Source organism: Canis lupus, chromosome 13 (genome assembly GCF_048164855.1).
Source record: "Canis lupus baileyi chromosome 13, mCanLup2.hap1, whole genome shotgun sequence".
Lineage (NCBI taxonomy): Eukaryota > Metazoa > Chordata > Mammalia > Carnivora > Canidae > Canis > Canis lupus.
The window spans coordinates 23057050-23070964 of NC_132850.1; the positions used below are offsets into that span (position 1 = coordinate 23057050).

Here is a 13915-nt window from a genome sequence, read left to right on the forward strand (position 1 = left end):
GGTGAGGCAACATTCTGCAGTTTTGCCTACATTTTGCTATAAAATCACCAAATAATTATTTTTATTTAAATCATGAATACAAGGAGGAAGTTAGACTGTTTCATTATCTGTATTATATATCATTTGGTAGGAAGCATACAGGAGTCTTGGTTGTTAGTCCAAAATTCACTTATATTTGCCCTTTCATTCAAATGCCATGTAAACTCTTTAGGTTATAATTCTACATCTATAACTGTGCGACAGGCTATAGCCTGTCACTTAACAACATATGAGTTCCAGATGGAATTTATACCCTACTATTATGTAACATTAGACAACTCATTTAACCCTTCAAGAGTTTGGTTTAGTAATGTATTGAGTAAATAGGCTGAGCTAGCATCTGGCAAGCGAATCCTGGGCTTTAAGTCAGCATCTCCAGTTTCTGGCCATATGACCATCAGCAAGCTCTCCCCCACCCACTCCAATTTAGAGAGATTATAATGAGATGGCTTTAATTTGAGTATTAAAGATTTTTGGCATTGCAACTGTCACCACCAATGGTTATCCTCAATGTGTCTTCTAGCTTTACAGATACAACTTAATATCACCCTAAACTCTATTTAAGAGAGGATATCCAATATTCAGGACATCTAAAATTGACCAAAATTAAATAGGTTCTTAAATTCTGTTTCAGCTTTTTTCCCTAGTAAAATAATTTAACTCTGTATCTAGGCACAGAAGCATAGGAGTAGAAATATAATTTGCACCCCACTGATTACAACATTATCTTTCTTTACATGCACACTCTGTTTTAGACTCACTAGGAAAGAATAAATTAGAAACTGAAAACTTCTCTTTCAGTCTAGTGAAGGTGGAAACTTTTTTCTGAGAGTTCTCAGAATTTCTATTATTTCCTGACAAAAAACTACATGGGCTCTATTCTTACAGAGAAAGAACATCTTCCCTTGCAAACAGAAATGTTACCTAGCATCAGGAATAGATGGGGAGCCAGGTCCTCTCTTCTATGAGAGGACCATTTTAGTCGGTAGCAACTGATCCTCAAGAGCACTAGTAACACTCAGGAAAGGACCCCAGACATCATTTTCTATTTTTCATAGGTTTCTAATTAATTCTTCTCTCATGAACTCAATCACCAATGCTGATGAAGAGTCACATATTTGAATTGCAAGTAGATGCTGAGGGACTATCATAATAAAAATAAAATGCCACTTTATTTACTCTTCACCCATCCTCTTACACTTTTATCTATCCAGACTATTTTTCTAGGCAATCCTGTTTCGTATGGAGAAGTTTGTCAAACATGCTTGAGGTAGGATGCATGCTGGAGTGATTCTAGTCTGATAGTTTACAAAACGACATCTCACTCTTCCAAAATCCCTCTGTGCTAGATTTCTTCAGAGGACCCAGATAATCATGGACACAGTCCATATTCTTATACTGGCTTGCACTGCAGAAGGAATGGTCCAATTCTTTAAGAAGCAGACACCTTTATTGGAGATAAATGACAAATACCTGTAAAAAAAGAGTCACCCATTCAAAAGTAAATACTACCAGTATATACAAGTGGTATATACTAAATTAGCTATATACAAGTGGTATGGACTAAAGATGCCTAACAATAGCATTATACTTTAAAAAAAAAAAACTGGTTAGAAAATATCCATGAATATGTACCAGTTTCACCTAACCAAGTAACTTATCATCTAATGATTAGGTATTTTATAGCAAAAGTTAACTATCCATGCTTTTTTATAAGGCATATCCTGTATTTCCATTAATTTCCATTAGAAAATGTGAGAGAGGGGATCCCTGGGTGGCGCAGCGGTTTAGCGGCTGCCTTTGGCCCAGGGTGCGATCCTGGAGACCCGGGATCGAATCCCACGTCGGGCTCCCGGTGCATGGAGCCTGCTTCTCCCTCTGCCTATGTCTCTGCCTCTCTCTCTCTCTGTGTGTGACTATCATAAATAAATAAACATTTAAAAAAAGAAAATGTGAGAGATGTTCTTATTTTAAAAAATCTTCAAAATGTTTGATCAACAGAAATTGAAATGCAATCCTACAGCATGTCAGGAATTGAAATGTTTAATCTTCTGACATTTCAGTCCTCAAAAAGAGTTCACGTTGCTGTTACAGCTTTTGTTAGGTCATCTTTCTTTGTCCAACAAGCTCCTCCATCTCCTTTTTCCTGAAACTACAGGACTTTTTTGAGGCTCAGGGATCCCCTCATATTCACATTTTCTAGGACTTTACTCTTTCTTTAGCTATAATTTTCTAGGATCCTTTGGATTTTACAAAAGTATAAAATACTTTTAACTGACATGGCATAAAATTCAGCTACTCACTTTATCAGTTCTGCAGATCCAAACCTCCTCATTATGTACACGATACCTATGGTTTATTTGCATTTTACTTATGTTTGTTACATGTAAGCCATCACTTTGTAAAGAATTATCCTCAGGGAATAGTGGAGAGAGAGTGTGTAGGAGACTTTGCTTCTAAGTTCTATACAGTTTGGCACTTTCTTTCCTCAAATGCACAATGGGAACATTGGAATTGTGTTCCTGTTCCTGTAGCTTATTTCCTAGGATAGGGTTTTTATTTATGTGCCGCCTTTCAATGTCTTATTCTCCTCGGGTCTAGAAACGAAATGAAACTTTCAGAGTTCTTTGAAAGGAAGGAAATAATTCTGTCCCTGATGTCAATTTCACTTAGTAAAAACATCTCTGAGAGGCTGATTCCCCAAAGATTAAACGTCCAATAAGTGGTAAAGTCGGAAGCAGACTCACAGCCCCCTCATTTCCCATACCGCACACTAGCTGTGAGATAGACTTCCTCCTGCCAGATTTCTCCTGAAAATATAATTTGTCATCGTCTAAGTAGTAGACAATTAAGGCCTGAGATTTATTTTCATTGCAAATGAATAATTAGTGAATGTCAATTTCATATTTTCTCAATCCATGCAGAAGACAAAAAATAGTCATGTTAAAATACTTAACAGGCCCTTTAGCTGTGATGACACACCAATTCTTGGAGATGATGAACATAAATATTATTATTGTTTTTCCTCCTTAAAAGATCATCTAATCTGGTCTCATTTAAAAGTTTACCTAACATTTGTCTTCTCTATATATAACTTTAGGAGTGTTTTGCTAATTAGATACAAAAGAAATAGAGTCATCTCTTCTAAACATTATTTATTTACACTTGGTTTTTGCTTTTTTTATTGTTTCTTTTTTTTCTTTCTACACCCCCCCACAGCTCAAGGTATCTCAAACTCCAAACGGCTGCCATCTGGTTTGTTTTACATAACTCTCTAAGCCCATTCAAATGGCAATATACCAGTGAAGAATAAAATATATATATTGGATGGAGCCCAAGAACTGTGCCCAAAATAACTTTTAAAAAGTCATTGAGCATAAAAATGGGAATAATAGGGAGGTCATAGCAGCAGCTGCTCAGGGAGCGCTGTACCAGCTAGCTCTCCCATCATCGTGTAGCAGGTAGAGTTAAGAAAGTCATACTCTCAGCACCCTTACCTTCTCTTTTAGTTTTTATGCTTGTCTATCACTTGCATCTCAACAGCTGACAAGCACCGGGATTCAATTCCTGATGGATTTCATAAAATCACATTAATTTTGATAATTTCCCTATCGTATCAGTGACAACCTCCCCCTCCCCAAATTGGGCTAGCAGCTTTGATATTTCATTGCATATTCATGTATCACCCTGTGTTATTTTTAGTTTCTAATAGAGCAGACGGGGCTTCATGAAAGATTAGTAAGAGCCCTACAAATAGCTTTCTCACTGTTCTAGTAGATTGTTTTTTTTTTTTCTTTTCCTAAGAGGGCAGACAAGAATTCCCTTCAAAGATGACATAACTGGTAGTGAACAAAAAAGTAACTTCCCAAGTCCATGAAGAATCTTCATGATATGTGAGAGTCGCTTATTCTGATTCCCCCTCAAGACAGCCTACCACAGCATCTCCATTACTGGAAAGCACCAGCTAATGTTCACATTTTGTCTCTTTCCTCCTAATTCTTCTCATTTGTATCATTTAAAGAATTTGTCCTGTTTCATTATCTCCACATTTCTTTCAGTGAGATGTCAGGACCCCAATGGGAAACAAATTTATCTTTAAAAGAAAATGTTCCCTCATGTGCAATAACAGTTTACTCCTTTTGAATTGCAAATAATTCATTCACTCCATATTGATGTCTTGTAACGTTTGTATTTATTGGGCTATTTTTTAAATCAATTTTCTATTCCATTTCTCTTACTCATCCAGAGATTTTTATAGAAATGTATAGCATGCAATATAGTGAAAAGCCCTAAGTACCAGAAAATATTTTTAGAATGGAGACATTCTACAAATGACAGATTTTTTTCCATTTTAGGCCTTATGAAAAATGGATTTGAAACTTATAAAAAATGTATCTGGAACATCTGAGTGCAAGGTTTTTGATTGGATTTTAGAATTCAGATCTATGATTCAAAAGCAATTTCTTCTTTTCTGAAAGTGGCCATGCCAAATTGATTTTTAAAGGAGAAAAAAAAGGTGTAATTTGGATTTGAACCCTTTTCTAAGGACTTATATTGTTTTCACTTATGTTGACTTCCTTCACCCCTATTGCATCCTTATGGAGGAGGAAAGTATATGTTATAACAACTTATTTACAAGAGTTGACCTTAGGCAAAGCTATAAATAAGGCTTCACCTTCTTTTGTCCTGCTTTACCTTTTTCATTCCTCATTTCCTATTATAGACCAAGTGTGGTTTTCTAGCTAACATTTTTTCTATCTTGCAGTGCTACTAAAAGAATTTACTTCCTCCCCCATCCCCATGAAGAATAAAGAGGGGAAATAATCAACATGAATGAATCAATCAGTAATGGTAGACCTCCAGGTAAAAATCCAGTGAATGTGAGATAGATGCCAAGGAGAGAAAACTGGAAATTTCTCAAGTTTATGAAAATGCATAGAGGAATAGGGGGAATTCTATTTCATTATTCTTATGAGAAACCAAAAATCAATAACACTATTTTAAAAGCATTGATCCTCAAACTCTGGAAGTCTTTCTTCACTCAGATTTCATATTTCTGTGATAGTTCCATCAACTTCCACTAATTTCAATACAGCTAATGGAGTAAACAAAACAAAACAACAGAAAAAGCTAATTGAATAAAAAGATGAGTCGGTTGAAAATCGAAAACCAACCCGTCTGATTTGCCACAGCTAGCTTTCTGACTTTGGGAAGCAACTGGTCCTTTCCGAATGTTATTTTCCACCTCTAAAATTAGAAAGCTCGAGCATGTTTTTTAAATAGTTCTGCAACAATCTTCATATAAATTTGAACTCAACCACTCCACTTGCTGTGTGGTCCTATATAAGCTATGCCATCTATATATACTTTACTTTTTTCGTCTATAAAATGAAGATCATTGCACTACCTACCATGGAAGGAATTATATCAAATGATGGAAGTGCTTAGTTAGCTTCTAATAAATTTTAGCTATTATTTAATTCTAAGGCCTATGTTCATGTTATTACAGATATATTAAACAGTTGTCATAACTGAAAATGTGAATAATATGATTTTAAGTATTTCTATAATAGCTGACGTTTATCAAGTGCTTATTATGTGCCAAACATTAAGTCCTTCATTTGTAAATCTCATTTAAGCCCCTCAATAACATAATGTAGAAGATATAATTATCCTTGGTTTACCCATGAGAAAACTGAAGCTTAGATAAGCACACAGACACAAGCAAAAAAGTACTACAGGAGATAATAAGCAGTTCTTCCCCTAAGGCCACTTTTTAAATCACACTGCCATATTGCTTTCCATTCTAGAATTTTCTTCCTTCAGTCTAGATGATTAATACCCAAATAAATGCAGCACTAGATCCTCATAAAAATCTACCTTTTCATCTTCTGAATCATTTGTATATCCCTATGTGCTTTATATCAATTCTTTGCCAAACCTATCAGTAAACTTTGGAGTATGGCATGCACACCCATAAAGTCAGAGTATTTAAAAAATACGTGTTACTCACTCCCCTCCTTTCCTTTGTATATCACATATGAAGGATCAGATTTCTCAGGAAGATCAAGGACTTGTTTAAATGCACCTAAAACAAGATAAGATTAATGTTGAAAGGCCTAAAAGACCCCAATAAAAGAAGCTACATCAAAACACACACACCTCTTCATTTCAAGTGGAAGAAGCCAGAGTTATCACCCCACTGTTTTCCACAGATGGTCCAAGTCACGACATTCGAAATTGATACATTTCAATCCCCAGGTTCTCAGGATGCAACACTCCACCACACTGGGAAAATTCTGTGTTTCATTCTCCAGATTAATTCTCCTCTTCCGGAGAAATGACTTTCAGCTATTTTAGACAATATGCCCTTCATTTGGAAAGTGATTTATATTCATTCACTCACAGCCATCATTCAGGAACATCATGGATTAATTCTAAAAGCCTAGCTTTTCATTAGTTCTGTTTGCAAGGCTAATTTTTACAGCAATTGATCATTTACTCCCAGTTGCTCCTTTTTCCAGGACTTTGTGTCCCACAAACATTCTTCTGATGCAGTAGTCTATTACACGTCTCTACCTAGACAGATGCGTCTATGCCCCTAATAATGAGCAGGTACTTACCAAAGCAAAAAGGTTCATGTTTATTATGCAAAGAAAGTTCTACCTTTCACTTACCAATGAGAATTAGAATGTGAGTCTTGGAGCAGAGAGGATCAGGAGCCTAGTTGCTTGCATAATACATATATTATTGGCACCTAATTTGCACTGAATATATGCAAGCTCTTTGCTCCATTTCTCAAGTATCCTATTATTGTTTACACTTGCAGCTGTTATTATTACTAAATTCAAATTAATCACAGGGTGTTTCCACATAAGTCACTACTGCCTTATCAAAGCCAATGATAAAATAAGGAATGACTTGATGATAGATTGAATATAGATATTCCTAATCCCTAAGTACACATACTTAAGAGATTTTCTCCCTTGTTAAATTTTACTTATCAAGAGTATCCATTAAAAAAAATCTAATTATTTTGCTGTTCCATGGCTCACACATGAAATAGTCTTCCAGAGTGGTAAATTCTAGGACACGAGGAGCCTGTGGACTAAAGAAGAGATCATTCCTTTCAATGATGACTCCTTCTAATTGAATATCCATAATTACAGTATGACATCTGATATTTCAGTTGCTATGCAATTAACATTTTATTCCTTCTTCTACCTCCTAATACATAAATCGTGAGGATGCATGAACTTCATTGTGCCAGGATGGAGGTAGAGGTATTTGTTGAGATTTTAAGGAGAATTTTAGAACATTTTCCAGACTCCAAAAAATGAGCAATAAGTGATTAATTTTTTGCCATCAACAAACTTGAACTGGGCACTACTTTAGTGTGACTCAGGAACTTCACACATCCATAAGATCTCAATTAGTGAGGTACTTGCTGATCTAATGTGGAAGACAGGATATATACTTGAATGCCCCCAACTTAAGACATAAAAGGATGATTGCCATATGCATAGTATGTACTACCATAAGAACAGAGTACACATGTGTGCATACAATAGCTGTATATCCAACAACAGCTATACGGAGGAAAAAGTTTCATTCTACCTGAAGAAGTTAAAAAAAAAAAAAAAAGAAAACCCTCCTTTAATAGGTAACATTAGGATCAGATCTGAGGGTAAAAATGTATTTTCACTCCAAATCCTATGACTTGTTCTCTTTAGATGTGTATCAGTAGCATTATTCTTGTGTTAACTAAACAAGAGAGGGGTGATACTTTGGCAAAATAAGAAAAGAAGGTGGGCATGCAAAGAAGGAAGGAAGGTATAGAAGGCCAGAAAACATCTAAAGTATGTAGTAAGGACTCTGAGTGAGAAGGAAGAAGAGTAAGTTCTTGAGAAAGAGACTATAAAAGATGAAAAGAACGAAGATCTTATTCCCAATGAGTTAAAAATAAAAGAATGGGGAAGCAGGAAAGTCACTGCTTTAACGCTTCCTTGATACACCCACCAGCTAACACCATCAAGGCAGCCTAGTTTATCTGGTGCCTGATCTGACATAACTAGCGTCAGAGGAGAATCTGTCTACAGATCACATGTATAAAACATCTGTGGCTCAGGTGCTTGTTCAAGAAATGCAGATGAAGGTGAAATAAGAAAGTACTTCATTTGTCAATGGTGCAGAAGTATACTAATGTGAATGCCCAGATGTAAAGGAAAGGATACAAAGGAAGAAAAATACACTTGTTTTGATGGTGGTGGGTATGACCTTTTTCCCACAGCCCACGCTGATCTTGTTATAAGTAGAGTATTTTGTGAAATCATTCTGGCTTGCTCAGGGGACCAGACTGTTGACTGTTTCTCCCCCATTCCTGGAAGGACAGAATGCCCCAAACATCACCCAACGTTGTAAGAACTGAGTAATGTGAATGCATTTATCCTCTATTCAAATATGAGGACTCAATGATCTCTGACACAAAGTTAGCATTTTTTCTCCTACCCTCCTTTCCAATAATTTGATATCACTGTCTGTGCTTTTCACAAATGCTTCTCTAGAATTAGGTGATTCCTTTCAAAACTGTGGCTATTCAAACTGGCAAATCATACCTAAATGAAGGTCAGTTCTACTTAAGTGATCCTACATTCTGCTCCACACAACGCCATAGAAAACTGCCCTAAGGATCTCTAAATTTCTTAATAGCCTGAAAGAGTCCATGTACCTTTCCAATAAATTTCAGGAAAACCCCATATCATAACAAAATAAGTCCAAGAAATTATTTTTTAAAGCACTCTTTTTATACCAAAGATTGTTCTACACCTAAGGGGATGCAATGATGCCCCTACCAGATTCTCAAGAAATACATAAGAAAAGTATGTGTAAGCAATAAATACCATGCCAGGCAGTAAGACACAGGAGATACCAGTACTGGAAAAATAAATTACTAAATTAATTCTAACTGGGCTGGCTCAGAGGGGAAGGAAACGGTTGACTTAGAACTCAAAGCATTAAAATGATTAGGGTAGTCAAGAATTTTGTGGAAGCACAGTTTAGAGCAAAAAGTTTGCCAGAACTGGGGGCAAATGGGATCCTATCAATATAATGAATTATTTAAATGAGTAGAAATTCAGTGTGTTTCCTACCAAGAAGTTACTCTAAATTCTCTTTAAATTGTTACAAAAGAGGGATCCCTGGGTGGTGCAGCGGTTTGGCGCCTGCCTTTGGCCCAGGCCATGATCCTGGAGACCCGGGATCAAATCCCACATCAGGCTCCCAGTGCATGGAGCCTGCTTCTCCCTCTGCCTCCCTCTCTCTCTCTCTCTCTGTGGCTATCATAAATAAATAAAAATTTCAAAAAAAATTGTTATAAAAGAATTTATTTTAAGTTACTTATTTTCTTATTTTTATTTACTACTAAGATCCATCAAGACCATGACCAAAATATATCTTGTTTTGTATAATAATATTTTTAAAAGGGATGAAGCTAACTTTAACTATCTTTCTTCTTTATGTCTTCAAATTTCCAACCATTTTTGCTTTTTCTATTTGTTTTGTTTTTGTTTTATTTTTCACTACTTCTTAAGTATTTTTAAATCCCAGTAGGCTCTGATAAATAATTACCCTGGAGCATATTAGAATTACAGAGCCTCAGATTAGTTTAAAAACTGGAATTTGAAAATGTAATTGGCTATAAAATTCATAGACTCTTATTACGGTAATAATCTAGCTTCTGTTGAATCCTGAATTTCAAGTCCCTGCTAAGCACTGAAACTTGTCTAAATTCATTCAGAACAGAAGTGTTTTATGCGGGGTGAGCATGTGAAGCATAAATTATCTATAGTCTAAATAACCCTTGAAAATAAGCCTACCATAAAATTCAGTAGGCTAATTTTTCCCGTCTCAGTAAATCTAGCACAACGTTGAAAGAGATCGCTCTTCTTAGTATGAGATCTAGGTGAAATAATCACCCTGAGTTAGAAGCCATGTCGTATGAAAAAATTTAATTGTTTTTTTCTTCTGGGTGGGTATGGTCGATGTTGCTTATGTTTAATTATACAACTACTCAAAAATAAACATGCATCAGAATCACCTGGAGGGCTTGTTAAACTAGACCGCAGAATTCCACCCTCTGTAGATCTGGAGCGGGGCTTAGAATTTTCATTTCTGAGTTACCAATAATAGAACTGTGGCTGTTCCAAGGACCTCACTTTGAAAATAACTGTGTGTACAAACAGACAGAAACACACACACACACACACACACACACACACAGACTTTTTGAAGACTTTTTAAGAAGATAACTGTATGTGTGCACATCATTCAACCAAATTACACCCTTTAATCTCTCAGTCCTTTCTTAGTTATTTGGTAGTAAATAAATCACTTCCATGCAAAACTTCTGTTTTGACGTGCAAAGCTGGCAAAACCAATTCCCAGCTGCTGGGAATGCCTTAATGCTGAGGCCACATTTGCCAATAGAATCCTGCCTGCTTGGATTTAAAGCCAGGAGGATAGATACAAAATTGGCATTTCAATAAAGCTACTTTCCTAAACTTTAATAACACCAATTCTGTTAACCTTGGAGGCCTGATCGGAACACAAATAAATGAGGAAATCCCTATTGTTAACATTTTGCATATTTATTGTTATCCCTTTTAATGTGTAAGGGCATGTCAGACTATAACATGAAATCTATTCTCTACTTTCTGGGTCTTTATTTTTTCCTTTTCCCCTTGTTTTATTAGATGTGGACACCTGAGGTACCTTCAGTAGCAGCTTTTCTACATTTGTAGAAAATACAAAAACCTTTGAAACAGTGTTTGCAGTCTCCTTCCCTTCTTAACTTTTGAATCATTTCCTATCCTTGGTCTATAATCTGCTTTCAAAATTTTTAACTTAAAAAAAATTTAACTTCACTCCACCAAAATGAAAATTTCATCTATAGTTATTTTAATATCTGTTTTAAAAAGAAATGTCATATTTTCTTGTGTTAAGTAGTACAGTCAGATTCTCAGATGTTTAATTCAATGTTATCCCTTGTCTACCATGTAACTCAAATAAAGAGAGAGAACCCTGGAAAGGAGAATGCAGTACAAGCAAGCTGGGGTTGGGGAGTGTGAGAATAATGAAATTCAGAAAAACATGGAAACTGTGTGACACCCCAGAAGGTGATCACATGGTCATCATCAGGCTTTGGGATTGATTATGGGGAGAGAAGAGAATGCCCCGAGTCAGATAAGCAAGGATTTGGGTATAGCAGATCAAAATGTGCCCGATTTAGAATTCCATCACATGATCAACCTTCTTATGCCATTCGTTTTGGGAGGGGCTAAGGTAGAAAATACACAAATGTAAAAGTCAAATTTTCTACTTTTTATAAGGTTATGTAAAGTTATAGAAGACAAGGTTAAAACTGCTGATGTATGGATTACTTAGAAGTGCCTCCAGCGAGCAGCACAAGTAACTTCAAACTGCTGGCACTGTTTATATTTGAAGATTGTAAATTCTATTCATTCATTCATTCATTCTCTCAACAGATATTTATTACACAACTTTTATGTGCCAAGTGTAGGCAAGGGAAATAAAATTGTGAACACACATGCCTTGCTCAGCCTGGGGGTTAAAGCATACCGAGAAACAACTCATTGCACTAACATGTGTTGACTATGGAAACAGGTACATGCAACTGTGAAGGGCTCACGGGGGTCGAATCCTAATTGTAATGTCTAGGTGCTCCTGCCAAATTTCAAGAACACTAATTTAGAATTTAAATTATATGCTGGGGGAAATGAGTCTAACCTATATTTATTTTCCTTTAGCAGTAACTACAGAGAGGAAATGTGTCCCTTTAACTTTGGGGAAGGCTATTTTCCCTTCCTGAAGGTGGGGAGGGGGGAGACTTAGATCAGAGCTAATTGTTCTGTGATTAATATTTTCCCTCCCGTTGCTCCGTACAGCTGGGATGACATCCATTGTACACACAACAGGAGGTAAGAGAGTCAATCAATTAGAGGAACAAATTAGTTCCAGTTCCTACAATTTATTTGAGGTTGGAGATAAAATTGCCTGAAAATATTAAGAATATTAAAGATCAGTGATAAAACCTAAAGAAATACATTTATACTCAAGTTTGAAAGGCAGATGCTTAGTTGACACTGCTCCTCTGTAGATACGTGACGTTAATGCAGTAATAATTATAGTTTGGCAGCAATTAATAAATAGACTGTCAAAACCAGTCAAGTTGTGTTCATGGTTTTGGAAGGCTGCTGATTTTAGCTTTGACATGATGTGGCTGAAGTGTTCTTGAAAAGCTCAAAATTGTTAATTAAAGGATGCAATTCTGTAACTCTCCTTCTACAGGTCTAAGGTTGGAAATTTTTGGAAAAAAACATTCAGTTGCAACCTGATGTCTTCTTTGGGGTCCATGTATAGTTGATAATTTGTATTTAGAAAGATGTAGTATGTAGAAATATTCTAAGATTTAGGAGATTGGTAAACCTACAACCAAGAAAACATGAGTCAACTTGAAGAGATGGAATCTGATGGAATCCTTAGGCCACATCGAATTCTAGGTTGCTTTTGTTGCAATATCCTAATGTAAAACTCAGGGTAGGGACAGAAATCATGGCGGACTAATAATAGCCCAACTGTAAGTGAACTCAAAGTCCTATCTCATACAGAATAACCAGGAAGTTTTAATCTGCCAAGAGACTAAGGTTTCGTCTGGCTCAGGGAATAAGAAAACAGAAAGAAAGGAATGAAAGTGGTCAAGAACATTTCATTTAAGCAGTGAAAAAGGCAATATGGTCAAGAACATCAATATAAATTTTATTCTTTTAAGATTTATTTATTTATTTTGAGAGAGAGAGCATGAGCACGTGCAGGGGGCGGGGCAGAAAGAGAGGGAGAAAGAGAATCCTCACGCAGCCTCCCTACTGTGCATGGAGCCTGAGGTGGGGCTCCATCCCAGGACCCCGAGATCATGACTTGGGCCGAAATCAAGAGCCTGACGCTCAACCAACTGAACCACCTAGGTGCCCCTAAATTCTATTTTTTTAAAGTAGTGATAAGAAGAAATTTAAAGCCATAATTTTACCAAGTTTTAAGCTTAGAGATTAGCCTATATGATCAAAGCTGCCTCAGCCCAGAATGTAAATCCCTGATCCGTTTCACACATCTGCTAGCTTGTCCAGACATCAGCAAAGGAACGAATAAAATACCGATATTAGTTAACATGTGTGTGCCTAAAATTTAAGACCCAAGCACGTTCTGAGAGTAATGCTCTAGAGCTATTCAAATTTAATCCCTCAGAGAAAATTCATATTTTTAAAAGGTAGCACTGTATGTTGATGAATAAACATCATCATCTGCTTAAAAAAGTGATAGATACAAATAAAACGGCTAAGAAATAAGGAAGGCAAACAAACATCACTACCGTCCCCCAAAAAGAAGGTAAAAATAACAGAAAATGCTAAATATTAAACTTTTAGACCAAAACAAGAAAGAATTCATCTCATTTCATGCAAGTTTTCCTAAACTCTAAGTAAATATCTTGTAGAAATTTGTTATAAAATTTCATTTTGTAATTTAATTCTAGGATTTAACCATGAGGAAAAGTAGATATTTTCAGCTCCTTGTCTGTGGTGGTTAGTACTTATATCAACTTTTATGCCCTAATTAATTTTACTAATCCCTTTAGTTAATGAATAAGTAAATCAAGACTGCGGGAGGGGAAATCCATCCATTTCAAGAACAGGGGTAGAAAATTGTTAATTCAGAAGTGACCCACAGCTACCAAAGTGTTCTTGTCAGCATTGCTCTGCTCTCCCATTAATATTTTATTTTCTGTTTTATTATTCTTCATAGAGCC

General features: G+C 36.0%; 1 protein-coding gene and 1 long non-coding RNA gene across 10 annotated transcripts in view; one reads left to right on the forward strand and one right to left on the reverse strand.

The window, feature by feature from the left end:
• Nucleotides 1–13915, forward strand: part of SYT1 (synaptotagmin 1) — a 542097-nt gene that overhangs the window by 303373 nt on the left and 224809 nt on the right. The gene's annotated exons all lie outside the window — the stretch shown is intronic.
• Nucleotides 1–13915, reverse strand: part of LOC140602795 (uncharacterized) — a 311552-nt gene that overhangs the window by 63888 nt on the left and 233749 nt on the right. The window contains exons 4-6 of one of the 6 annotated variants that reach the window (XR_012005706.1): nt 6053–6127; nt 3537–3606; nt 483–1512 (exon numbers count right to left, since the gene is read on the reverse strand). The exons of 3 other annotated variants lie outside the window; for them this stretch is intronic. This is a non-coding gene — a long non-coding RNA (uncharacterized lncRNA). Of the gene's footprint in view, nt 1–482; nt 1513–3536; nt 3607–6052; nt 6128–13915 lie in introns of those variants that run through there. 2 more of the 6 variants (XR_012005705.1, XR_012005703.1) reach the window with 2 other exon arrangements.